This window comes from Anolis sagrei, chromosome 4 (assembly GCF_037176765.1).
Source record: "Anolis sagrei isolate rAnoSag1 chromosome 4, rAnoSag1.mat, whole genome shotgun sequence".
Taxonomy (NCBI): Eukaryota; Metazoa; Chordata; class Lepidosauria; order Squamata; family Dactyloidae; genus Anolis; species Anolis sagrei.
This window is the reverse complement of record NC_090024.1, coordinates 129,134,781-129,159,794: the sequence shown is the minus strand read 5'-3', so window position 1 is coordinate 129,159,794 and position 25,014 is coordinate 129,134,781. Positions and strand designations below refer to the sequence as shown.

At 42.1% G+C, this 25,014-nt stretch overlaps 1 protein-coding gene across 5 annotated transcripts in view; it reads right to left on the bottom strand.

Moving 5' to 3' along the window:
* Positions 1 to 25,014, bottom strand: part of TNR (tenascin R) — a 745,794-nt gene that overhangs the window by 338,987 nt on the left and 381,793 nt on the right. For all 5 annotated transcript variants that reach the window (XM_067467656.1, XM_060774408.2, XM_067467655.1 and 2 more), the window contains one exon: positions 12,067 to 12,167. The gene's annotated coding sequence lies outside the window, so the exon portion shown is untranslated. The remainder of the gene's footprint in view (positions 1 to 12,066; positions 12,168 to 25,014) is intronic.

Sequence of the window (25,014 nt, the reverse complement as noted above, 5' to 3'; positions counted from 1 at the left end):
TTGTATTCTTGTAAAAGAGAGTATTCTATGACCCTGATTGTCACTTCTCTCCAGTTCACAGCGGCCACCATTTCAGCTTCTATTCTGCCATAGCCAGGAATTGTCACTCTCATCCTGGCACATATTGCTGTTAATTCTTCTCCGGTAGCAGCCATGAATGCCCAATTTTCACCCTGTAACACAATTTTGAAGGTGAAACTCCACCTGTAAATGAATCCTGCTTCCCAGAATGCTCTTATCATTGGTTTCCATTACATTGTCTTCCTTATTGTCTCAGGTGGCACATCTTAATTGTCTTCCCTTTTTTATTCTTGCTCAGAGTTGCTCTGTCTTTGGTAGAGTTGCTCTGTCTTTGGATATCTTGAAATTTTGATGATAAAGTTTCTGATAGAGCTCTTAGTAGATGCTGATCTGTGTATTCACCCAATTCTGTGAATTCTCTCTTTTTTTAAATATAATTTTTATTCAAGTTTTTTTTGAATAGGGGATTATAATGAAAAGATCATTCACAGATCCCGGCCCTGCCACCAGTATAATATAGCCAGGACCCAGGGGAATAATACTTCACTAATATATCCCCTAACACACACACACACACGTTCCTTCAGCTGCTATATTGCCCACAACTGGCCACCACTTTGAAGAATCAGTGAAAAGGATTTTATTTATTAAGGCTCCAACTGGACACCAACACGATCCTGTCACAAAGCACTTCGATGCGTGCTGAGGAAACATGAATGTGTATTGGTAGAGTTGCTGCCACCACTCAAAATGGATTTGAGAAATTATCTTGATGTTATGCCTGAAGTAAATCTTATTGTACACCAGCCCTCCTTTTAGTTCCCTTTAAAATGTCTGAGGTAAAAAGATGTTAAAAATTACTAGAACCGATCTTATGGAATGAATCAATCCTGAGGCTCTATGGAAAGTTGAACTAGAACAAAGTTTATTTATATACTGGAACAAACAATTAAATTCCTCTTTGAGGTACACAAGCATATTTGGTTATCAAAGCACAATCTTCTTAAATGGTTTCTGAGTCTTAACAAGCTTAATGGTTTCCTTAACTGTGTTTCTTTTCTTTAACGTGAGCAAGTCCCCTCTGACAAACCAATCCTGGCTGTCCCCCAGAGTATCTAGTCTCCCTAGAAATACCCTGTCCGCTAGAGAGTAAAAACAACTTGTGTGCTAACACTCACACAAGTTAACAGGTGGCTATCTTGACCCAGGCCAATCTCTATAGACACACTTGCCTTCAAACACTCTCTCTCAGGAAAACTTCAGCTCACTCGAAATCTACCCACTATTATTCAGCTCAAAAAATCCAATCTCTTCTCTCTGGATCAAAATCCAAGCTCTCTTTTCCCTCTGTCAGACGTTGACAGCCTTTTTACACTCACAGCTTCAGCTCCTCCCATCTCTCTTAACCAATCCTGGGCTAGCTGAGCTCCTCCCCTCTTCTGATCTGCCTCTTCTAAGATGTCTGCCTCACTGCCTTACCTTCCTAACATGGAGGCTGGCTTACTGACTTCTAGGCTTCGGCCTACAAAGGTATGAATCATGACAGGGATACATTGAGAGAATGTCAATCATCGACATATCTTACAATTAAAAAAGAAAAAAGGAGCCCAGAGGGATGGGTTAGGTATGGTTTGGGGGGGGGGGGAGGTCTGAGTAATAGGAAAATAGAAGGGGAAAAAAAGGGGGGAAAAGGAAGGATAAAGGAGGGGTGTGTGCGAGGGTTGGAGGATGTAGAGGGGGGAGTTGGTGCTCTTATTTATTTATTTTACCCCAAATAGTGTAATTCGTGTTAATATTGTCTTCTTGTCTTGTCTCTCTCATGGCTATGTCTAGTTGATATTGAAGTATTTTTTGACTGGGGACCAGTCCGTCTTATTTTCGCCAGTCGTTTGTTTGTTTTTCAAACATTGTGTTAGTACATCCATGTTCATTATGTCTAGAAGTTTGAGCATCCATTCTTTCACCGTTGGTATCTCTTTATTTTTCCATTTCCTGGCCACCACTATGCTCACCACTGTTGCCATGTGGAAAAAGAGCTTGTCCTTATTCTTTTCGAATTCGAAGTCCAGTAAACCCAATAGGTAGTATTCTGCTTTCATCTCTTTCCTCATGTCTAATATCTTGTTTGTTATTTCATGAATCTCTTTCCAGAATATTTTGATTTTGTCACATGTCCACCATAGATGGAAAAAGGTGCCCTTCTTTCCTTGGCATTTCCAACACGATTCAGGAACATTTTTGTAACATTTTGCCAGTTTACTGGATGTGGTGTACCATTGGTACAACATTTTGATCGAATTTTCCCTCAAATCATAGGAATTTATCACTTACCAGACCCAATTCAAGGTGAAGGTGCTTACCTACAAAGCCCTAAACAGTTTGGGACCCACCTACCTGCGTGACCGCATTTCCGTATATGAACCCACACAATCCCTTCGTTCATCTGGTGAGGCACTGCTCATGATCCCACCAGCATCGCAGTGTCGTGCTTTTGTTACTGTTTTATTGCTTGCTTATTATTGTTGCATTGTATTGTTGTCTGTGTGTTTTTGTTAATGATGTACTTTGGGCTCGGCCTCTTGTAAGCCCACCGAGTCCTGCGGGAGATGGTAGTGGGGTACAAATAAAGGTTTATTATTATTATTATTATTATTATTATTATTATTATTATCTTTTCCCATTCTGTTATTCCAATTGTATGTCCTAGGTTTGCCGCCCATTTCGATATATAATTTTTAGTTTGATTTTTCTCTGTCGTCCAGCCTAATAGAATTTTATACAGTTTAGTGATCCCCTTTTTTCCCGAGATCATAATCTTTTCCCGATATTTTTCTCCAGTCTCGAAACCTACTTTTTTGTCTTTATTAAAGGCTTCATTAAGCTGTCTATATTGAAACCATGATATATCTCCATATGTTGTTCTGATTTCTTCCAATGTCTTTATTGTGTATACCTCCCTATTTTTCTTTAAGATGTCTTTGTACCTAGGCCATTTCTCCCATCCCAGCTCTCTTCTTTGTGTTGCTTCGAGAGGAGAGATCCATAAAGGTGTTTTTTGGTAGAATTTAGCTTTATACTTCTCCCATATTTTAATCAATGAGGATCTAATAAAATGGTTTTGTGTATTCTCTCAATGACATCCCTTTGTATCAAAATATCGAGATTTATTTTTTTTGCACCATGCCAAAAATGTCTCAAGGAGATTGTTTTGGTGTTTCTCCAAGAACTTGTGAATGTGGATATTTCAACACCTGTCCCTATTTTATTGATCTTCCAACTTTGTAGTTGTTTGATCTCTTAGTAATCTGTTTAGGTTTTCTTCATGTCTTAGATGTAATTCCAATAATTCTCCTGCTATTTTACTAATGTTTGCCACTTGAGTAGGGTTTTTTTCATCTCTTCTTGCAGTATCTTACCTCTCTAGATAGGTCGGCTTAGAATTCCTGTTTTAGTTGTTTTGGATAGTCTATTATTCCCAAATTTCTCTCATCTCTAGTTTTGTTGTATCTTGTTGTTTTCCCCTCTCCGGGTATCCTCTTGCCTTCCTTGACTCTTTCTTCACTCTTGTATGCAAAATAGCTTTCATCCTCCTTTATTTGCCTGCTCCTAGTGGCATCTTATTGATGGTTTATTATGTCTTGGCATCTTTGCTTTTTCTTTCCTGAATATTTCTCATCCTGTTCCAATTTATCACTCTTAAAGTTGATTATTAATAAGGGAAGAAAAGTAGATAAAGCATTTCCCCAGAAGAACATTTCTCCAAGCGTCTTCTGTCATTTCTGGCTTTGAAATGTGGTCCTCCTGGCCACAAACAACATGGAGATGTTGGAAACCCAAGCACTTTCAATTCAATCCCCTCACTGCTGTTAAAGCAACTGAGGATTTTAGATTGCATTGGGTCCCCTGCATGTCTATATTAATTCTGATTTTTTTAAGCTCAAGTTTCACCATTTGCTCTTCTCTCTATTGCAATTCAATGTCACAAATACTTTGTGTATTCAAGCAAACAGAGCATGTGACCCTAGAAATGTCATACAAAAACTCAGTCTTTTCTGTCAGATCTTTTTTGATGCTTTCCCCACTAATACGAAAGTGCAATGGTAAACAATCCCACAGGAAGAGGAGTAAAAGATCACTGTGTTGTTTAAATCACGCTCAGGAAATCTGAAGTTGCAACTTGATTCTATTTTTTTCCGTGTCCGGAGCAACTTGAGAAACTGCAAGTCACTTCTGGTGTGAGAGAATTGGCCGTCTGCAAGGATGTTGACCAGGGGATGCCCAGATGTTTTGATGTTTTACCATCCTTGTGGGAGGCTTCTCTCATATCCCCGCATGGGGAGCTGAAGCTGACAGAGGGAGCTCACCTGCACTCTCCCTGGTTTCAAACTTCCAACCTGTCAGTCTTCAGTCCTGCCCAGGCATGTAGCCGGGGGGGGGGGGGCTTGGGGGGCTTCAGCCCCCCCCCCCCGAAATTCTCATGGTGGTTTGTGAAAAGGCCTTACTGGTGCATTATTTAAACTGTTATGTTTATTCATATCATGATCTGATCACCCTGCTCAATATATCCCATATATATGGGGGTATTGGGGTAACAATACAAAAGGTTTGCTAGGGTAGACCCTCTTTCACTCGGACTCAGCCCCCCCGAAACAAACTCAGCCCCCCCCCCCCCCGAATCGAAATCCTGGCTACGGGCCTGGTCCTGCCGGAACAAGTGTTTATCCCACTATCCAACCGGGGGCTCACTTGATTCTATAGCCTTAGTTAATTAACCAATTAAATGGCTGTTCTGAAACTGTAATCTTGTAATTACATGGTTTGACATATGAATTTGACATGCTTATCAAAAAATATAGACTTTCTGACATATATGTTCAAATATCTGCTTGAGCAATGAAGTTTACTAGGTGGCCTTAATCTAATTGAAATTTTGAAGAGTTTTACTTTTTGGATTACACTTTGCAGAATCTTTCAACCAGCAATTATGATCTGCTGGTTGATGCGCGTGGGAGCTGAGGAGCTGTAGACCTCAAAAACAACTTTTCTATGCTCTGGTATCTTTCAGCTGAAGGCTAAGAAATCATTACTAGGATAAAAGGGGAGAAGTGGAGAGTGAAGAACCATGTATGTTGCTTTTGTTATTGAGCCATTATACACTACAATTTAGTTCATCAAGAGTCTTGAAGCAAATATATGATTTTTTCCTTTTTATTATATTATTTTCCACGATTCAGAGTTGCAAAATTCTGAATTGCTAGAGGTTACAGAATAGACCTAGGAGCAGCTGTGTTCTACAAACTATCAATTCTAACACCTTAATAAAATGTATTAGTTTGATGATTTTGTGTAACTTCCATCCTTTATATACTTTGTCAATTCCTTATATGAAGTTATAAACAATTTCTAATGTATGTATCAAAGTGTAACTTGAAGGCAGCCACCTTTCTGTGACCCAGTTTCCTTAATCTTTTGGGAAAGGGAACTGTGGCCAGAATCCTTCTAGCCATTTTCCAAACCAGATAATTATCAGGACAATGTATTGTCGAAGGCTTTCATGGCTGGAATCACTGGGTTGTAGGTTTTTTCGGGCTATATGGCCATGTTCTAGAGGCATTTCTCCTGATGTTTTGCCTGCATCTATGGCAAGCACCCTCAGAGGTAGTGAGGTCTGTTGGAACAGACCTCACTACCTCTGAGGATGTCCAACAGACCTCACTACCTCTGAGAATGCTTGCCATAGATGCAGGCAAAACATCAGGAGAAATGCCTCTAGAACATGGCCATATAGCCCGAAAAAACCTACAACAACCCAGTTATCAGGACGTTTGTGTATATGCAAACAGTGAGCCCTTTGTTAACAACATATGCCCAGGACATTTGTTCATTCAGCTTGAAGCCGAGATTCTGCAACTTCTATAGAAGAAGGGGCTTAGTAGATACAGATTCATTTACTTCTTAGTGCCAGCAGCCAAGATTGTCTGGAAATGACTCCTTTGTCTTTTGGGTCTTGCACTTTTTTCTTGCACAGCTGGACACAACTGGACAATTCATCAGCATATCTACACCATTGTTTCCACATAGACAGTGCCCTCCCAGGGGGTGTCCCTGCAATGCAACGGCTTGTTGAACTGACCAACTACTGGCTGTCATTATTTTATGACAGCCAGTGACCAGGATTGTAGCGCAGCTGGCTGAGTGTCAACTGCATTAAGTTCACTCTGACCATCAGGTCATGAGTTCGAAGCCAGCCCGGGTTGGAGTGGGCTTCCAACTAATTGTGTAGCCTGTTGTCAACCTTTGCAAGCCAAAAGACAGTTGCATCTGTCAAGTAGGAAAATTAGGTACCACCTTGTGTGGGGAGGCTAAATTAACTAATTTATGAGGCCATAAAAAAGACTCCAGCTAAGCACTCCAGCAAAAGCATGCGTGGAATGCGGAAGTACTTCATCAGTGTTGCAGATGGACGATGAAAGTGACAGCTCCCCTGGCGGCCAGAAAAGGTTAAATAGCCTCTGTGTATGTCTGTATACATTGTATGTCAAATTGGCATTGAATGTTTGCCATATATCTGTACAATGTAATCTGCCCTGAGTCCCCTGCGGGGTGAGAAGGGCGGAATATAAATACTGTAAATAAATAAATAAATAAATAAATAAATATGATTCTATGATATTGTGATATTTCCCCTTTACTGCTAGCATTCCCTCTTTCCTTGCTTGATCTTGTTGAATCTGCAGTCCTGGAAACAGTCACTACGTTCCTTGGCAGAAACCATATTAGCTAGGTCTAACACAACCAGCCAGCTATAGGGAGCTACATTTTGTTTAAGGAAATACTGGGTTAATTTAATCTGATCTGGAAAGTGAGAATAAAAAGTCCTTAAAATGCTGGGAATTCCCTTGCAATATTTCAGGATGGGGGAAATGCCATGCAGCTATTTTTTTAAAAAAACAACTCCAACACACAAGAAAAACACAAAGAAATAAAGCCATTGACTATCTGGTGTTTCTATCTTATCTGGATGGACCCTATGTTTTGATCTATATAGATTGCATTCCTTCTTTCAAATATAACAGGGTAGAATACTATTTTATTTCATAATGAAAATAGTAACAAGAGTTGGCTTATATATCACATATTTTACTTTTCTATGGTCTTCCAAAAGTTTTGGCCTTGAGTTGCCAAAAGCCCCACACAACATGGCCCGATGGCAGGGATTCCAGGAAGTGAAGTCCAAAAATCTTGAGGGATAAAGACTGAGAACCACTATGGCTTTTGGCAACTTTCTGCATTTGTAGCAAAGGTGGGATTAGGACCGCTTCTGCAAAGCCCATACTTATTGTGTGACCTAGCATAATAATATTCACGGTCCCATAGGTCAGCTTTCCAATACCCCATTTCTGAATTCTACTGGTTGCAGTCTCCTATAAAATGTTTCATCCATATGCTCAGAAGCCAGACTTCTAACTGGGGCAAATTACAGGGAGCCGTCAATCCCCCTGTTCAAGGAGCTCCACTGGCTGCCGTTCATTTTCCGGTCCCAATTCCAGGTGCACGTCATCACCTATAAAGCCCTGAATGGTTTGGGACCCACCTACTTTTGCAACCAACTCTCCTACCACAAACCTGCACGATCCCTTCGCTCTTTTGGAGAGACCCTTCTTTCGCCCTCCCTCTATCATAGGCTCGACTTGTGGGAACGAGAGAGAGGGGCTTCTCCACGGTGACCCCCCATTTTTAGAACTTGCTACCTGGGAGATCAGGCAAGCCCTACCCTAGCAGCTTTCAAGAAATAGTTAAAAGCTTGGCTCTTCCGGTGTGCCTTCGGAGAGTGACCACTCAACTCATTAGTTTGTTTCCACCTTTAACTGTCCTCATGATAAAGCATGATATATATTCCTATCTCATCCAGTGTTTTAACCTTTTAATGTTTTATCTCATATGTCTGGTCCGCCCTTTGTGTTTGATTTTACTATGCTATTTTATTCTGTTTATTTTATTTGTTATTTTATATATTTTGTTATGATGTATTTTTGTTGTTTTCTATGTCTAATTATGTTGTATTATTTTTGGCCTTGGCCTCATGTTAGCCGCCCCAAGTCCCCTTTGGGGAGATGGTGGTGGGTTATACAGATTATTATTATTACTATCATCATCATCATCATCATCATCATCATCACCCAAATACCTGGGAGTCACTCTGGACCGTGCTCTTACCTACAAGAAGCACTACCTGAACATCAAGCAAAAAGTGGGCGCTAGAAACAATATCATATGAAAGCTGACTGGCACAACCTGGGGATCACAACCAGACACAGTGAAGACATCCGCCCTTGCTCTATGCTACTCTGCTGCTGAGTATGCATGCCCAGTGTGGAACACATCTCACCACACTAAAACATTGGATGTGGCTCTTAATGAGACATGCCGCATTATCACAGGGTGTCTGCGCCCTACACCACTGGAGAAATTACACTGTCTAGCCGGTATTGCACCACCTGACATCTGCCGGGAAGTAGCAGCCAATAGTGGGAGGACCAAGGGAGAGACATCTCCAGCTCATCCCCTCTTTGGGTATCAGCCAGCACGTCAACAACTTAAATGAAGAAATAGCTTTCTTAGATCTACAGAGACACTCACTGGAACACCTCAGCAAGCGAGAGTCCAAAAGTGGCAGGCTCAACCCAGAACTTCAACCAATGGCTGATATCAAATGAGAGACTCCCCCCCTGGGCACACAGAAGACTGGGCGACTTGGAAGGCGCTGAACAGACTGCGCTCTGGCACCACGAGATGCAGAGCCAACCTTCAGAAATGGGGCTACAAAGTGGAATCCACGACATGCGAATGTGGAGAAGAGCAAACCACTGACCACCTGCTGCAATGCAACCTGAGCCCTGCTACATGCACAATGGAGGACCTTCTTGCGGCAACATCAGAGGCACTCCAAGTGGCCAGATACTGGTCAAAGGACATTTAATCAACTACCAAGTTTGGAAAATTTGTGTTTTTTTATGTTTGTTTGTTTTGTTCTGTTAGAAATGTAATACAATGGTCTGGTTGCTGATGACACGATAAATAAATCAGTCAACCCAAGGAGTAGGCATTCACCTGCTTCATGCAGTGCTAATGTTTGGAGCAAATGCCCTTTTTGCCCTGTGAACGGGGTGAGATATGAGCACCAACTTTAACATCACTTTGCAGTAGATTTTGTCATGGAAACTTCTTAAAGTGATAAAAAGCTTCTCTGCAGAATGCAGCAGCGGGGGGTGGGGAAATGGAGAATATTTAAAAGAAGAAAGCATACCAGCAAAATAACTCATGCTAAGAAGAGTTTGGCGCAGTTTCAGCCATTTATCATATCTACAGTGGGTATCACACACAGGCAAGAAAGAAATATAGAACATCTGGAAACCTCAGGAATTAAAAGGATGCTCAGATTTGTTTCTACTTCCACTGCACAAAGAATTATGGCGAGCACGGTAGGGATGTGGGCTATGTTTTATGATCAGCTTTTGAAGCTCGGGAAATGTTCAGTTAGGTTAGTAAATAATTCAAAAAATGATTTGTGCCAGTCCATCAGAGAGCAGGTAAAGCAGGAATAAAGCATGCACCACCTGGCATGAGTGAGCACAATAAGAAGTTTTTATTACCAGTTACGTAAAAACTGCCATCTTTAGGTACTTTATTAAAAACAACATTGTTAGCACTATTGCTTCCAGATGTTAGCAGAGTGAGTTCTTTTTTTCTCATCTTAATCCCAGGCAAATCTAGTGCAAAAACTGTCGCTGATGTTCTAACTTTCTCTAAGGACTCCCTAGAATCCTCTAGGTTGCAACAGCTTACTTGCTCGTGCATTTGGAGACAGAAAAACCATAGAGAACAGCCGTCTTTACCCATTCTGTATCAGTGGAATCCCACTGGAGCATTGCAGCACACCCAAATACCTGGGAGTCACTCTGGACCGTGCTCTTACATACAAGAAGCACTGCCTGAACATCAAGCAAAATGTGGGTGCTAGAAACAATATCATACGAAAGTTGAAGGGCACAACCTGGGGATCACAACCTGGCACAGTGAAGACATCTGCCCTTGCGCTGTGCTACTCTGCTGCTGAGTATGCATGCCCAGTGTGGAACACATCTCACCACACTAAAACAGTGGATGTGGCTCTTAATGAGACATGGCGCATTATCACGGCGTGTCTGCGCCCTACACCACTGGAGAAATTACAATGTCTAGCCGGTATTGCACCACCTGAAATCCGCCGGGAAGTAGCAGCCAATAGTGAAAGGACCAAGGCAGAGACATCTCCAGCTCATCCCCTGTTTGGGTATCAGCCAGCACGCCAACGACTTAAATCTAGAAGTAGTTTTTTAAGATCTACAGAGACACTCACTGGAACACCTCAGCAAGCAAGAGTCCGAAAGTGGCAGGCCCAAACCCAGAACCTCAACCAATGGCTGATGCCAAATGAGAGACTCCCCCCTGGGCACACAGAGGACTGGGCGACTTGGAAGGTGCTGAACAGACTGCGCTCGGGCACCACGAGATGCAGAGCCAACCTTCAGAAATGGTGCTACAAAGTGGAATCCTCGACATGCGAGTGTGGAGAAGAGCAAACCACTGACCACCTCCTGCAATGCAACCTGAGCCCTGCCACATGCACAATGGAGGACCTTCTTGCGGCAACACCAGGGGCACTCACAAATTTTGTATTTTGTCTGTCTGTTTGCTTTGTTCTGTTAGGAATGTAATATAATTGACTGGCTGCTCTGACACGACAAATAAATCAGTAGAATTAGTTCCTGCAGCCTAGTGATCTAAATTGTACACTGGCATTCAGTTTTGGTCTCCGTGAAAATTAATCTGGCCATTTTCTTATCATCAGATCACCTTTGTTTTGGTGTTTTAGGAGAAGAGAAGGAGGTCACTATGGCTCCAATGCCATTCCGGCATAATTTGCTAAATCCAAATTTTCCAGGCATGCATTTTGGTCTTTGCAAAATTTGTAAATTATTTAAGGTAAAGTAAAGGTAAAGGTTTTCCCCTGACAGTTAAGTCCAGTCATGTCCAACTCTAGGGGTTGGTGCTCATCTCCATTTTTAAGCCAAAGAGCCAGTGTTGTCCATAGACACCTCCAAGATAATGTGGCCGGCATGACTACATGGAGCACTATTACCTTCCTGCCGGAGTGGTACCTATTGATCTACTCACATTTGCATTTTTTCAAACTGCTAAATTTGCAGAAGCTGGGGCTGGCAGTGGAAGCTCATGCTGCTCCCCGGATTTGAACTTGTGACTTTTCCGTCAACAAGTTCAGCAGCTCAGGTCAGCGGTTTAACTTGCCAAATTGAAAACTAGAGGTGACTTCTGTCACTTTAATGCATACGAAGCAGAGCTTTTTACTCCGACAACTCTAAAGTAAGTGATTCTTTGTGACCAATACCTTCCAACAACAATTATATAAATGTAATGAAGCCAGATTATATTTTCTACAATGGTTGCTGGGAATACAAGGAGGAGACTGGAGGAGAGTATCCTTCGTGTCTTTATTTAGGCTTTATAACATTCAAATGTTCTTCCCAAAATAGCTTTGAGAAATGGCAAATTAGGAGGTTCTTTTTCAAAAAATTATTACTATATTAGTAACTAACAGATGGGGGAGCATGAAACTTATTCATAATTTTTAATGTATTTTTCTAAGCTTGGGCCATTTGTAAGTGCTTCCCACCCCCTACTGCATTCCCACTTTTTCCCAGTTTTGCAATTGCGTTGTCATATATCTGTTGGTCCTTTGTGTTCAATGTGTCACAAGGTACACAAAGCTCTTAAGCACAGATAAGCCTCCACAATATCCCCAAATACAAAAACACCAAAGGAATATGAATCTTGCAGCTAAAACTATGGGAGTTTTCTGTAAGGAAGTACAGAGAGACCAGAGTTGTCTTCCACATGTACTGTCAGGACTTTTTACTTGAACTAAAATGGTATGTCAGTGCAAAGTCTGAAGGATAAGAAAGAAAAATCAAGAAGAGTCTGTACCTGCTGAAATGGCCTGTTTGATGTTCACCTCTCTGACTCACTTCTTGATGCAGTTCCCCAAAGCAAGCAGCCTTCTTACCAAGTCAACACTTCTGAGACACCTAGAGAGAGCAAAAAGACAGGGAAAGGATTACATCTTTCTAGTCAAAAAGAATAAATTTTGCATTTAGGAAGAGATTTTTTTTTAAAAAAAATACACTTCCACTGTAACTAGTAGGGGTGTGCATTTTGGAAAAAATCCGAGTATAGGAGTATAGTGTCTAGATCTAGGGAAGTCATGCTACCCCTCTATTCCGACTTGGTTGGATCACACCTGGAATATTGTGTCCAATTCTGAGCACCACAATTGACGAGAAGTATTGACAAGCTGGAATGTGTCCAAAGGAGGGCGACTAAAATTATCAAGGGTCTGGAGAACAAGCCCTATGAGGAGCAGCTTAAAGAGCTGGGGATGTTTAGCCTGAAGAAGGGAAGGCTTCATTTTGGCCTCTAATGTCCTTCCCTCCAATGAGCAATTGGGCTTTATTTCCTGAAGTATGGACTGGTTGGATCTTCTTGCAGTCCAAGGCACTCTCAGAATTTTCCTCCAACACCACAGTTCAAAAGCATCTATCTTCCTTCGCTCAGTCTTCCTTATGGTCCACATCCAGAGGCGGCCCTAGGTAATTTTCAATGGTAAGCAAACAGTATTTTGCCCCCCACCCACACCCCAACCAATCCTTGATATATATTTTCTGTTCGTCGTGGGAGTTCTGTGTGCCATATTTGGTTCAATTCCATCATTGGTGGAGTTCAGAATGCTCTTTGATTGTAGGTGAACTATACACCCCAGTAACTACACTTGCCACACTTGCTCCCTTGCCTGGCCTGCTTTGGGTCCAGAGGCGTGCCTGAAGACCCCGGTGTGTGCACCAAAAGTCACCTCTTCTCCTGACTTTCTCCTCAGCCATTGGGACCAAGAGAGAGAGAGAGAGAGAGAGAGAGAGAGAGGTGGAGATGCCCACCTTTCCTGAAGGTAGGCGCAATAACAAAGGAGGGAGTGGAGGTGGGAGATACCTCCAGCCGGAGGGGCTCTCTCTCTCTCTCTCTTGGCTGAAGAGAAAGTCAGGAGAAGAGGCGACTTTTGGTGCACACGCTGGGGTCTTCAGACACGCCTCCGGACCCGAAGCGGGCCAGGCACAGCGGCTCCACCCCTTGGCCCACCCACGGATTGGGGAGAGGAGAGGAGGCGGGTGGAGCGCTGGGGGATCGGGAAAGGGAGCCACTCATGGGGAAGGGATAGAACGCGTAAAACGATTGAGCGCCGGTTCTGCTCGCGCACCCGGTGGCTGGGTGGAGCAGGAACGAGAGGGGCTAGGCGAGGCTCAAGGGCCCGGCCCCTTTGGGAAGAGGATCGCCCGGCAGCGAGGCAAGAAAGCCGAGGCTCCCCCTGGACTGCTAGGGCTGTTGTGAGCTGAGGGGGCGCTCCTCAAGTGGCAGTCGAGTGGCATTTACAGAGGCGCCACTGCGCCCCTGGCAAAAAAAAGTGTTCTGCGACCGCTTACTTCGCATAATGGACGAGCCGCCCCTGTCCACATCTGTAAGTTACTACAGGGAATACCACTGCTTTAACTATGCGGATCTTCGTTGCCAGTATGATGTCTCTACACTAATTTATCAAGATTGGTCATTGCTCTCCTCCCAAGAAGTAAACATCTTCTGATTTCCTGGCTGCAGTCTGCATCTGCAGTAATCTTTGCACCTAGAAATACGAAGTCTGTCACTGCCTCCACGCTATCTCCCTCTATTTGCCAGTTGTCAGTCAGGCTGGTTGCCAGAATCTTGGGTTTTTTTAATGTTTAACTGCAATCAAACTTTTGCACTTTCTTCTTTCACCTTGATTAGAAGGCTCTATATTATGACCAACTGAGTAAACACTGTACAAAGACTTTTCAAGGACACTGTAATTCTTAGCCAAAAGTTAATGCTTGTCTGATTATGGTGTGAGAGGATCTTGGAAACAAGAGATTGTAGCTATAAAATAATATGTGTGCTATCAAGGACTATGGCTTTTAATGTCACCAGATGTGAGTACTGTTGCTGCTCATCTGTGAGCTATGGGAAGATACTAAACTGCAGCTAAAAACATTTCTCTATCATGCAGAATTGTGTGAAATAAAAGTCAGTGACACCAGGAAATGATGACAACACTCATTGTATCCTCGAAAAGCAAAGCAAAGACTGAACATGTAGAGAGGATAAGATCTGATACCGTATACAGCCAGATTGCCATTCTTCATCTATGGATTCAACTACCTACAGCTTGACAATATTTTTTTTAATATATAAAAGTGATTTTGGCATTTTATATAAAGGACAGCATTTTAGTGATGGGGAGATATTGGAAATATAGATATTGATACATATAAATTGTATATACATTACAAGCACTGAAATATAGAAAAATCAGGTTCTCTTTGTATTAGGAAGCCAAGCTGACAGGCCAGAAAGAATGCTGAAGGAGATCTGTGTGAAAGGGGGAGGAGAAAGGGGCATGTTATCTATACAGAGACTGGTACAACATAGCACAGACCATACCTTCTTACTTCTAAAAGTAAGGAATCTCCCTCCCTCCTAACAGGTCAAAAGTAGGTCCCTGATGGATATAAGCTGCTCTTTAGAAAAAAAAATACTGAGACATGCCTCTTGCGTGTTGGAAGATCGTATTTGATATTTCTATGATGCTAAAGGTGACGTACAGATGATGTTATGCATATAGAAGCATGTTTCTTTGTTTGCCTGCATTTGAAGATGTATAAAAAGGAAAGTCAATGCCTTTATCCTCACTCTGGTTGCTTTTGAACACAACTCCTCACCAGAGTCTCAGCTGAAAATAAAAACGTACCTTTTCTGCTTCCAGAAAGGATCGCTTATGGTATTGTCTCTCCTATCTGCTGCTACATTAGTACACGACTGTATATAATGGAACTTGAGCATCCTCAGATTTTGGTATCTACGGGAGGCCTTGGAACCAAATCCCAGTAGACACCAAGAGTCCACTCTCTATCTATATATAAATGCTCTGTGCATAATGAGTACCTTAAAAACAAAAGAACCAATGAACGAAATCACACCAAATTTGTCAGCAAAACGTCTCACTACACAATCACACCAAATTTGTCAACAAAACGTCTCACTACACAAGGAGTGACCATCACTCAAAAAATATGATTTTGTCATTTGGGAGTTGTAGTTGTTGGGATTTATAGTTCACCTATAATCAAAGAGCATTCTGAACTCCACCAATGATGGAATTCAACCAAACCTGGCACACAGAACTCCCCTGACCAACAGAAAACACTAGAAGGTTTTGGTGGGCATGGACCTTGAGTTTGGGAGTTGTAGTTCACCTACATCCAGAGAACACTGTGGATTCAAACAATGATGGATCTTGACCAAACTTGACAGGAATATTCAATATGCCCAAATATAAACACAGATGGAGTTTGAGGGAAATAGACCTTGACATTTGGGAGTTGTAGTTACTGGGATTTATAGTTCACCTACAATCAAAGACTATTCTGAATGAATCCCACAAATGCCAGAACTGGGGCAAACTTCCCACACTGAATCCCCATGACCAAAAGAAAATACATAAGGCCATCCAGTCCAACTCCCTTCACCAGGGCAAGAAAACATAATCAAAGCCCTCCTGACAGAGAGCCATCCAGCCATAGATATAGATAGATATATATGATTCACACACACACAGATAAAGTATTATAGATTTGAAAGGGACTCCTAAAGATGGACAATTATATGTTGCCTGTTCCAGAGTAGGCAAGCCAGACAATTTCTACGTCAACACTGTCAAAGAAACATCAAGAAATACTGTTTACCCACAAGCATAAAGACATTTATTGGAAACCAGCACTTTCTAATTACTTTATTTTCCATATCACCAGACTGGGCCACAGCAACGCGTGGCAGGGGACCGCTAGTATAATAGAAGACAGGTTACAGACCTCTTGGTGACTTACGTATGATGGTATAATGGAGGAGATAACAAAGCGGTAGGAATCTTGTCCATCACCGAATTTCAGGGCAAAAATATTTTGAGTTGAGGTTTATAACACACCTTGTATTTTATTTGTGTTGTATTTTGAAATGGTCACATGACTAGTCTAATAAATAAATAAATAAATAAAGTAACTAAAATTACAAGAACACCAAAAAGGAGTTAAATGCCTACTTGATAAGTTGTAGCTGTAATGTCTTAAATATGTGGAGGGGGAGAGAACCAATTGCAAATCACCAAGCAATTCAGAATAGTTACTTCCAAACTCCACTTCAAGGATAGCATTTACCACCTAAATGCAGAGCAGTGAAAGGTATTTGAAAAGACCAAGGTTGTTTGTATTTCATTGTGGGAATGCATCTCTTACTCAGTTAAGTCACAGTCTTAACAATTTTTGAAAGCTAAAATACTGGGAAGGTGGCGGAATAAAGTGTCTGATCTTAGTGCAATTGGTATCACTGTAAAATTGCACTCTGATCGTTATTTTCTGAAGTGGCATAAGGTTTATGGGATTTCCTTACTGGTTGCACACTGTTTATAGATTTCATTAGATGATTAATTCAACACCTTGAGCAATTGCAACATCTGATTCATTTGTGGCATATTGATCTGGTATCTTTGGTGTATGCTTTGGTGCATTTTTAGAATATTGATATTTTTCTGGCTTACGTTATTAATGGATTCTGTAAACATAACAAAGAGATCTTGATACCTTGCTTAGATTTAATTCAGGTTTTTACGTATTTGACCTTTTGACAATGAATTAACATCCTTGGAATGTTGATTTTTAATATAGATCAGCCAGTGTGCAAATATTTTGTAGCTCTAAAGCTAAATGTCTTTTGTGCAGGCAAAATGATGCCAGGGAATGCGGGGAAAGAACCAGCCAAACTGATCATTCAGCAGTAGTGATAGACAACCTATGTCTGGCATACATTTTGCAAGTGAATTCCAAATCAAGCAGGGGTTCAGTTCAGGCATGTAGCCGGGGGGGGGGGGGGGGGGGGGCTTGAGGGGCTTCAGCCCCCCCCCCCCCCCCGAAATTCTCATGGTGGTTCGCGAAAAGGCCTTACTGGTGCATTATTTAAACTGTTATGTTTATTCATATCATGATCTAATCACCATACTCAATATATCCCATATGCATGGAGGTATTGGGGTAATGATACAAAAGGTTTGCTAGGGTAGACCCTCTTTCACTCAGACTCATCCCCCCCCCCCGAAACTCAACCCCCCTGAAACCCCCTCTGAAAAAAAATCAGCCACCTCCCCCCCCCCCCCCGAAACGAAATCCTGGCTATGGGCCTGGTTCAGTTCATTCCGTATCACACCAGATCGTCCTCTCTTGAGATTACAAACTCTTTCCAGAAGAAGCACCTTCTCCCCGTTATTCCAACTGGGATTTTGTATCAGCCTGACTATTGCAAAAGTAGTTGCAAACTACAAAACAAGGGAAGGCGGGTAGACGCCTTCCCTGCTTGGGAAACTGAGGCTCTATATGGCACTCTGCTAGTAGGCTATGTCATGGTCACAATTTCTGGAAAATATAGTTTCCCTTTCACATCTGCAAAATAAACTTTTCAAGAGCCACTTAAATTCTGATGTATTAATACGTACCTTTCACCTTTGCTATACTTCTGATTAAAGTTTCCAAGATAATGAAATGAATTTCAACACGGAGAAATGTAAAGTATTACACTTTGACAATAAAAATAAAATGAAACCTGGACCAGGAATAAGGACCAGGAAAGCACATCTACTGTTGTAGTTCAGTGTGTTGATAGAGTTGTTACTCCTGGTAGCAGGGTGGAAAGGTCTCCTCAGGAGTCAGAGGGAGAACAGCAGCGTCAGCACATTAAGGAAATCATTATGGCTCCAAATGATACTGACACGTTTCCAGGCTTCTCTGATTATGAGATGGGGGGATGGGGAGGTGAGCAGAGGTATAAAAAGGGCTGCTCGTGAGCCGGAGTCTGAGGGGGAATTACAAAGGAAACGCATCTGGGAAATACTTAGTGCACCAACTGATGAAGAGGATTTCCTGGGGTTTGACAGGAGTTCTGGGTCTGAGAGTGATATGGATGAGGAGGAATTGGATTGGACCCGTGTGCAGCAAATAAGGGACATCTGTAATCAACCCACCTCTAGTGAGGAATTTGAGGGGTTCACTGGGGATTGGCAGCCAGGTGACTCTTGGCAGGATCTGAACCTTGATAGTAATTGGCAGAGGTGGAGGGATGGGCACTCAGCTGCAGGGTTGGGGGCAGCTGATAGTGATGACGAGAGGGTGGGGAGCTCATCAAGCTCTGAGGAAGAACTTTGAGATAAAAGTGGGCTCTGTTTGCATGCTAATTCGCAGAAGGCAAAGTGTCTTTATCGGACATAATTCTTTGTACTGCCAACTCTTGAATTTGGGTCCTGGGCTGCAGCTTCGTGTGTTCCTGCTTTCCTGCTCCTCGGTGATTCCTGCATTCCAGCATTTGTTTACGTATGGCTTGACTTCAGAACGGTTTGATCAAAGCTTTTGGCTATCTGGACTTTGAACTCTAATTACGTTGTTCTTTAACAACACCTTGTTTTGGGACTTTGTTTTTCCATCTGCTGTGACTGCGTTTTTGTGTTCTACTAATTTTCAAGCAATTTGCTTAACTTTGAGTTTAATCCGGATTATAAGGCAGCGCTATAATCCGGGTTATATTTTTGTTTATGGTATCGCTTTGCTTTTGATGCCAAATTACTACTGGGACTATTTGCACTGAAGTTAAGTGCTTTGAAGACTATTTTTGTTCAATAAAGCTGTGTTTTGTACTCTTATTCTGTGTTTGGCTTTAATTAAGGCTTCTAGTTCCTGACATCTACTGTGCTCCCTGACTTTCCTTTCTACGCTGCAGAGACACAGATACCATCCCACAATTTCTCGCAGTCAAAAGGACTTTCAAAACACCACAGGCTCACCGGATCTATGCCTAATTTCAACAGACCTCACTACCTCTGAGGATGCTTGCCATAGATGCAGGCGAAATGTCAGGAGAGAATGCCTCTAGACGATGGCCATATAGCCCGAAAAAACCTACAATAACCCAGTGATTCTGGCCATGAAAGCCTTTGACAATACATTGAACATCTCTACAGGGGGAAACTGTTCCAAAACATGAAAATTGGAAAAACTAAGGACCAGGAAAGCACATCTACTGTGCTCCTTGACTTTCCTCCTACGCTGCAGAGACACGGATACCATCCCACAATTTCTTGCAGCCAAAAGGACTTTCAAAACATCACAGGCTCACTGGATCTATGCCTAGTTCCAACAGACCTCACTACCTCTGAGGATGCTTGCCATAGATGCAGGCGAAATGTCAGGAGAGAATGCCTCTAGACGATGGCCATGTAGCCCGAAAAAACCTACAACAACCCTATATATTTCTTTATCACTAGCCGTCCCCTGCCACACGTTGCTGTGGTCCACTCTGTTTATATGTGTTTTGTGTGTGTATATATTTGTGTCTATGTGTGTTTGCGCATATATATGTGGTTTGTACATGCGTTGTAATGGTTTTTTTGTTGTTTGGCTTTTCAAGTCCCTTCTGCTGTGTTTTTCAGTGTTTTTATGAGTGATGGTCACTCATTGGCCAGATAGGTGTATTGTGTCCAAATTTGGTGTCAATTCGTCCAGTGGTTTTTGAGTTATGTTAATCCCACAAACGAACATTACATTTTTATTTATATAGATAGGCATTTTCAGCTACTCACACTTTTTAAAAATGTGCACATTTAAATTATTCTGTCTGTTTAAAATATATCGCCAGTCATGCAGATGCATGAAAGATTGAGACAAGGTGCCGGTTATCCAGCAGCAAAATCTCAGAGGTGAAAAGTAGATACTTGAATTGAAGATCTCAGCTTCAACATAATTTCTTTCCATTCCTAGTTCATAGTTTGCATTATATATATTTTTAAATTTTGTATAAATCTCCTCCAGCATAATTTACTCTATCAACCAGCACTGAACAGCACTTTCTGTATCCCCTTCCAGTAGACCATTTCCATTACATACAGATTTTGACAAATTGGAAACAATTTGCAGGGAGCTTAAATGGGCTTCATGAACCCAGCAAAATTACTTTCATTATCAGTTTCTGTAAATCTGTTGGACTGCTGGATGTCATAGCCACACAGTTCAACTGGAAGCTTTGGAATGGTTCTAAACATCTGATTCCTACTTCTGTCCATTTTTGTCTCTTAACTCCCAACCAAAATTCTTCCACTCAACCTCATCTCAAGCTGTAGCATGCTTCAAACACTAGTTTTATGAGATCAAGCTCTCTCTTGCATTAAAAACCCTCTGGTATAAAGTGGTTACAAGACTGCAAAATAGGAAATGCCACATTGAAAAAGGGAAGACCTCAGAGAGCACTTAAATGCAGTTTAATTACATTCATTATATACCAGTCAGGGGGGCAATTTACCATCCGGAATCATATGCTTTGCTCAGTAGAAGAAAACTAAACACATGCTTTGCCGATGATGATTTTTCCCAAGGATACAATCTGCCTGCGATCTTAGTATGTGTAATGTACTTGTTTAGATACTCTGAATAAAAATGCTGCTTGGAATAGAGAGTGCAAGCTCTGGAATACTTCCATCATGATATTGATCATGTTCATAATGTCCTTCCTCCATTCTATGCAAGGCTGCCATAGGTGTGTGCTTACTCTTTGTGAGGTAGGGTGGCTTGTCATAAGGCTTTAGCCTTGCCTAGTCACCTAACAAGCTTCATGAGTGAAGATGAAGGACGTCGATACCTATAGTAGATTTGCTTTGGTAACAGAATAAGAAGAAATGTACCACTCCCTGCAGAGAAGGAGCAACATGTCAACAGCAGGGTGGAAATGCTCCAAGAAATTGTGTGTTCTGCAATAGATAAGCTAGTTGTGAAGTTAGGGCAAACTGAATAGGGCTGAGGCTTGGGCTGGGCTGAAATTTGCCCCAGAAAACATGTGCAGTAGACTCTTGATAGATAAGAAAAACCTATATAATGTGTGGTCAATGGGTGTGTGGCACGGCAGCCTTTTTCAAGTACTGTGACCTGCATGTTCGGTATGGCTGATCCGTCTCATTATGGCCATAATGGAATAAAACCTTGCTTTTGATCTTCTCCTAAGACTGGACATTTTGCCTGTTTGCCTCCTGCGACCGGGCCTTCAACAGGGGCTCAGATTTGGGGTCCCTTACAAAGAGAGTTTGAATTCAGCCTCCTCTGCCAAGGCCCAGTACTCAATCCATTCACCAATACTGGCTATCAGCTCTAGTTAGTCATTTCTGTGCTTCTTCTGTACTGCTTTCTTCTGCTTCTAGGAGAAAGTACCTACTGCTGTGCTAAAACTGGGAGGGATAGCCAATACTCCAGAAGACAGGAGTAGAATTCAAAATAATCTTAACAGATTAGAGAGATGGGCCAAAACTAACAAAATGAAGTTCAACAGTGACAAATGCAAGATACTCCACTTAGGCAGAAAAAAAATGAAATGCAAAGACAAAGAATGGGGGATGCCTGGTATGTGTGAAAAAGATCTTGGGGTCCTCATGGACAACAAGTTAAACATGAGCCAACAAATGTGATGTGGTGGCAAAAAAAGCCAATGGGAGTTTGGCCTGCATCAATAGGAGTATAGTGTCTAGATCCAGGGAAGTCATGCTACCCTTCTATTCTGCCTTGGTTAGACCACACCTGGAATATTGTGTCCAATTCTGGGCACCACAATTGAATAGAGATATTGACAAGATGAAATGTGTCCAGAGAAGGGCGACTAAAATGATCAAGGGTCTGGAGAACAAGCCCTATGAGGAGTGGCTAAAAGAGCTGGGCATGTTTAGCCCAAAGAAGAGAAGGCTGAGAGGAGACATGATATCCATGTATAAATACGTGAGAGGAGGTCATAGGGAGGAGGGAAGCAAACTTGTTTTCTGCTGCCCTGGAGACTAGGACGAGGAACAATGGCTTCAAACTACTGGAAAGGAGATTCCACCTGAACATTAGGAAGAACTTCCTGACTGTGAGAGATGTTCAGCAGTGGAACTCTCTGCCCTGGAGTGTGGTGGAGGCTCCTTCTTTGGAAGCTTTTAAACAGAGGCTGGATGGCCATCTGTCAGGGATGCTTTGAATGCGATTTTCCTACTTCTTGCCAGGGGGTTGGACTGGATGGCCCATGAGGTCTCTTCCAATTCTATGATTCTAACTCTTGATTTAGGAAGGAATATGGCATAGTTGGTGACTTTGGAGACATCACCAAGAGGCATTCCTGTTTCTGTTTATACCCCATTCTTCATTGCAATGGGGAGACCTTGAGGCACATCTCCAGGAGGTCCCAATAATTTCCCATCCAGGCATGGAACAGGTCGATTATACTAGACCATTTTCGAAGCTACCCTCAGTCTTTGCATTGATGTATGACTCACTGCCGATCCATGATTTGTACTGATCAATACACATTTTTGCATATATGGACTTACCACATTAAGTAAAGGGATTATGGTAATTCTCCCGGGGCCTGCAACATGGCAAGCTTCCTGTGTTGCCACAGCAGCAGTGATGTATGCCAGTTCCTTTTCACTTTTGCCATGGAGCTTTGGCAGAAATAGATGTACATTGTGGGATGGGAGCTGGTGGGCTCCGTGGCAAAAATGAAGAGGCACCGGCATACAATGGGCAATTTGGCCCATCTGATGAGATCATAAGACCTCTTTCCCTCTATGAGTTCCATGCAAGATTTATGAGGACAGGCAATGTTTGGAAATGGTTTTCTGTAGGAATTAATTCATTTTTAATCAGCCAGGCATAATGATTTGATATAAATGATCTTCCTGAACCAAGGTTAATCAGCGCTGAATAGGCCCTTTCCATTATGTTATTTAGAGAGGTATATTATAGAAATACTGTTACAGGCCTTATTTAATCATCTATTTGTTTCACTGTGTACACAGTTTTTAATGGACTGCTCCAGATTTAATGCATGGAAGGTTTGTTTTTATTATTTGTAGTGGATTTAGTGCTGACAATAGGTGCAGGATTGATAGTACTGAAAGTAGAAGCCATCTATTTCCTCATATTCTAGCCTTCCCTTAGCATTCTCAGCTAATGAAAACAAATGTTATGAAAATCCAGATTTAAAGGAGCCCTTTTGCCTGTGACATTGCAGGTATGATGAAATGGCTCAAGGATTTTATTTATGCCATTAAAATCCAAAACCTTGAACATGTTGGAGATACTATAGTTTTTGAACATGCTCTTCTCCTCCTAGAGAGAATTAAAATTTCCATCCTGATATGTACTATATAGAACACTGAAGTACATAAATAATTCTAGTATCTGTCACAAACTTTAGATTTTAGAGGCTCACGCGTATTGTTCCTTAGCACCGAGCCATGGCAGTTAATTTGGTGTCAAATTGTGTTGATTCTGAAATGTAGATGTTCTCTTTTGTAGACCATGGGTGGGCATATGTAAGGTGTTCAAGGAACACATTAACAGGCTGGCCTTCCCACTACATAGACATAAAAACATTCTCCTTTTCATCCCCAATGCCTCAAAACATCCCCTAAGTCAGTGTTTCTCAACCTGGGGATCGAGACCCCTGAGGGGGTCATGAGGGGGTGTCAGAGGGGGTCACCAAAGACCATCAGAAAACACAGTGTTTTCAGTTGGTCAGGGGGGTTCTCTGTGGAAAGTTTGGCCCAATTCTATCGTTGGTGGTGTTGAGAATTCTCTTTAATTATAGGTGAACTATAAATCTCAGCAACCACAACTCCCAAATATCACGGTCTATTTTCCCCAAATTCCACCAGTGCTCACATTTGGGCATATTGAGTATTCCTGTCAAGTTTGGTGCAGATACATCATTGTTGAGTCCACAGTGCTCTCTGGATGTAGGTGAACTACAACTCCAAAACTCAAGGCCAATGCCCATGAAACCCTTCCAGTATTTTCTATTGCTCATGGGAGTTCTGTGTGTCAAGTTTGGTTCAGTTCCATCCTTGGTGGAGTTTAGAACGCTCTTTGATTGTAGGTGAACTATAAATCCCAACAACTACAACTCCCAAATGACATTATCAATCCTACCCCCCAACCCCACCAGCATTCAAATTTGGGCATATCGGGTATTGGTGCCAAACTTGGTCCAGTGAATGAAAATACATCCTGGATATCAAGTATTTACATTACGATTCATAACAGAAGCAAAATGACACTTATGAAGTAGCAACAAAAATAATGTTATGGTTGGGGGTCATCACAACATAAGGAACTGTATTATGGGGTGTGGCATTCGGTAGGTTGAGAATCACTGCCCTGACATCCAGCTCTATTACTCCTTTCCACCCAAAGCTAAGCAGGCTGCCCTGTCCTAAACCAGTAACCAGTAATGGACTGGATGAGGGCAAGTTAATTCAGGCAACACAGAGGTGCTGGTCAGTCAGAAGGCAGATCAGGGAAGAAAAATCCAGCCTGTGCACGATGGAGTTACACTTCCTCTTGTTATCAAAACCTGGGACTCCAAAAGACCCCAAAACCCATGACCAAGGAAGATGCCATGAAAGGTCCCACTGACTAAAATCTGAGAGTGATCTTTCCCCCAGAAATATAATCCAGCCGACATCCAAAAACTACCTTTGCTCCAGATACATAGTTGCACAAGCACCCACTCAGGAAAAACACAGGGCTAATCCCATTACTCCTCTGGACAGCTAGCACAATCGCTCAGTGACAATTCCTTTCTGGCCAACAATAAACTCTTACACCCAAGAATGAATTAATCCCTGACCAGCTGGAAAGGTCATGGAGATACCCAATACCCTGCCTTTGTCTCTCCCTGAGAATCCATCGAAGTGTTTCAGCA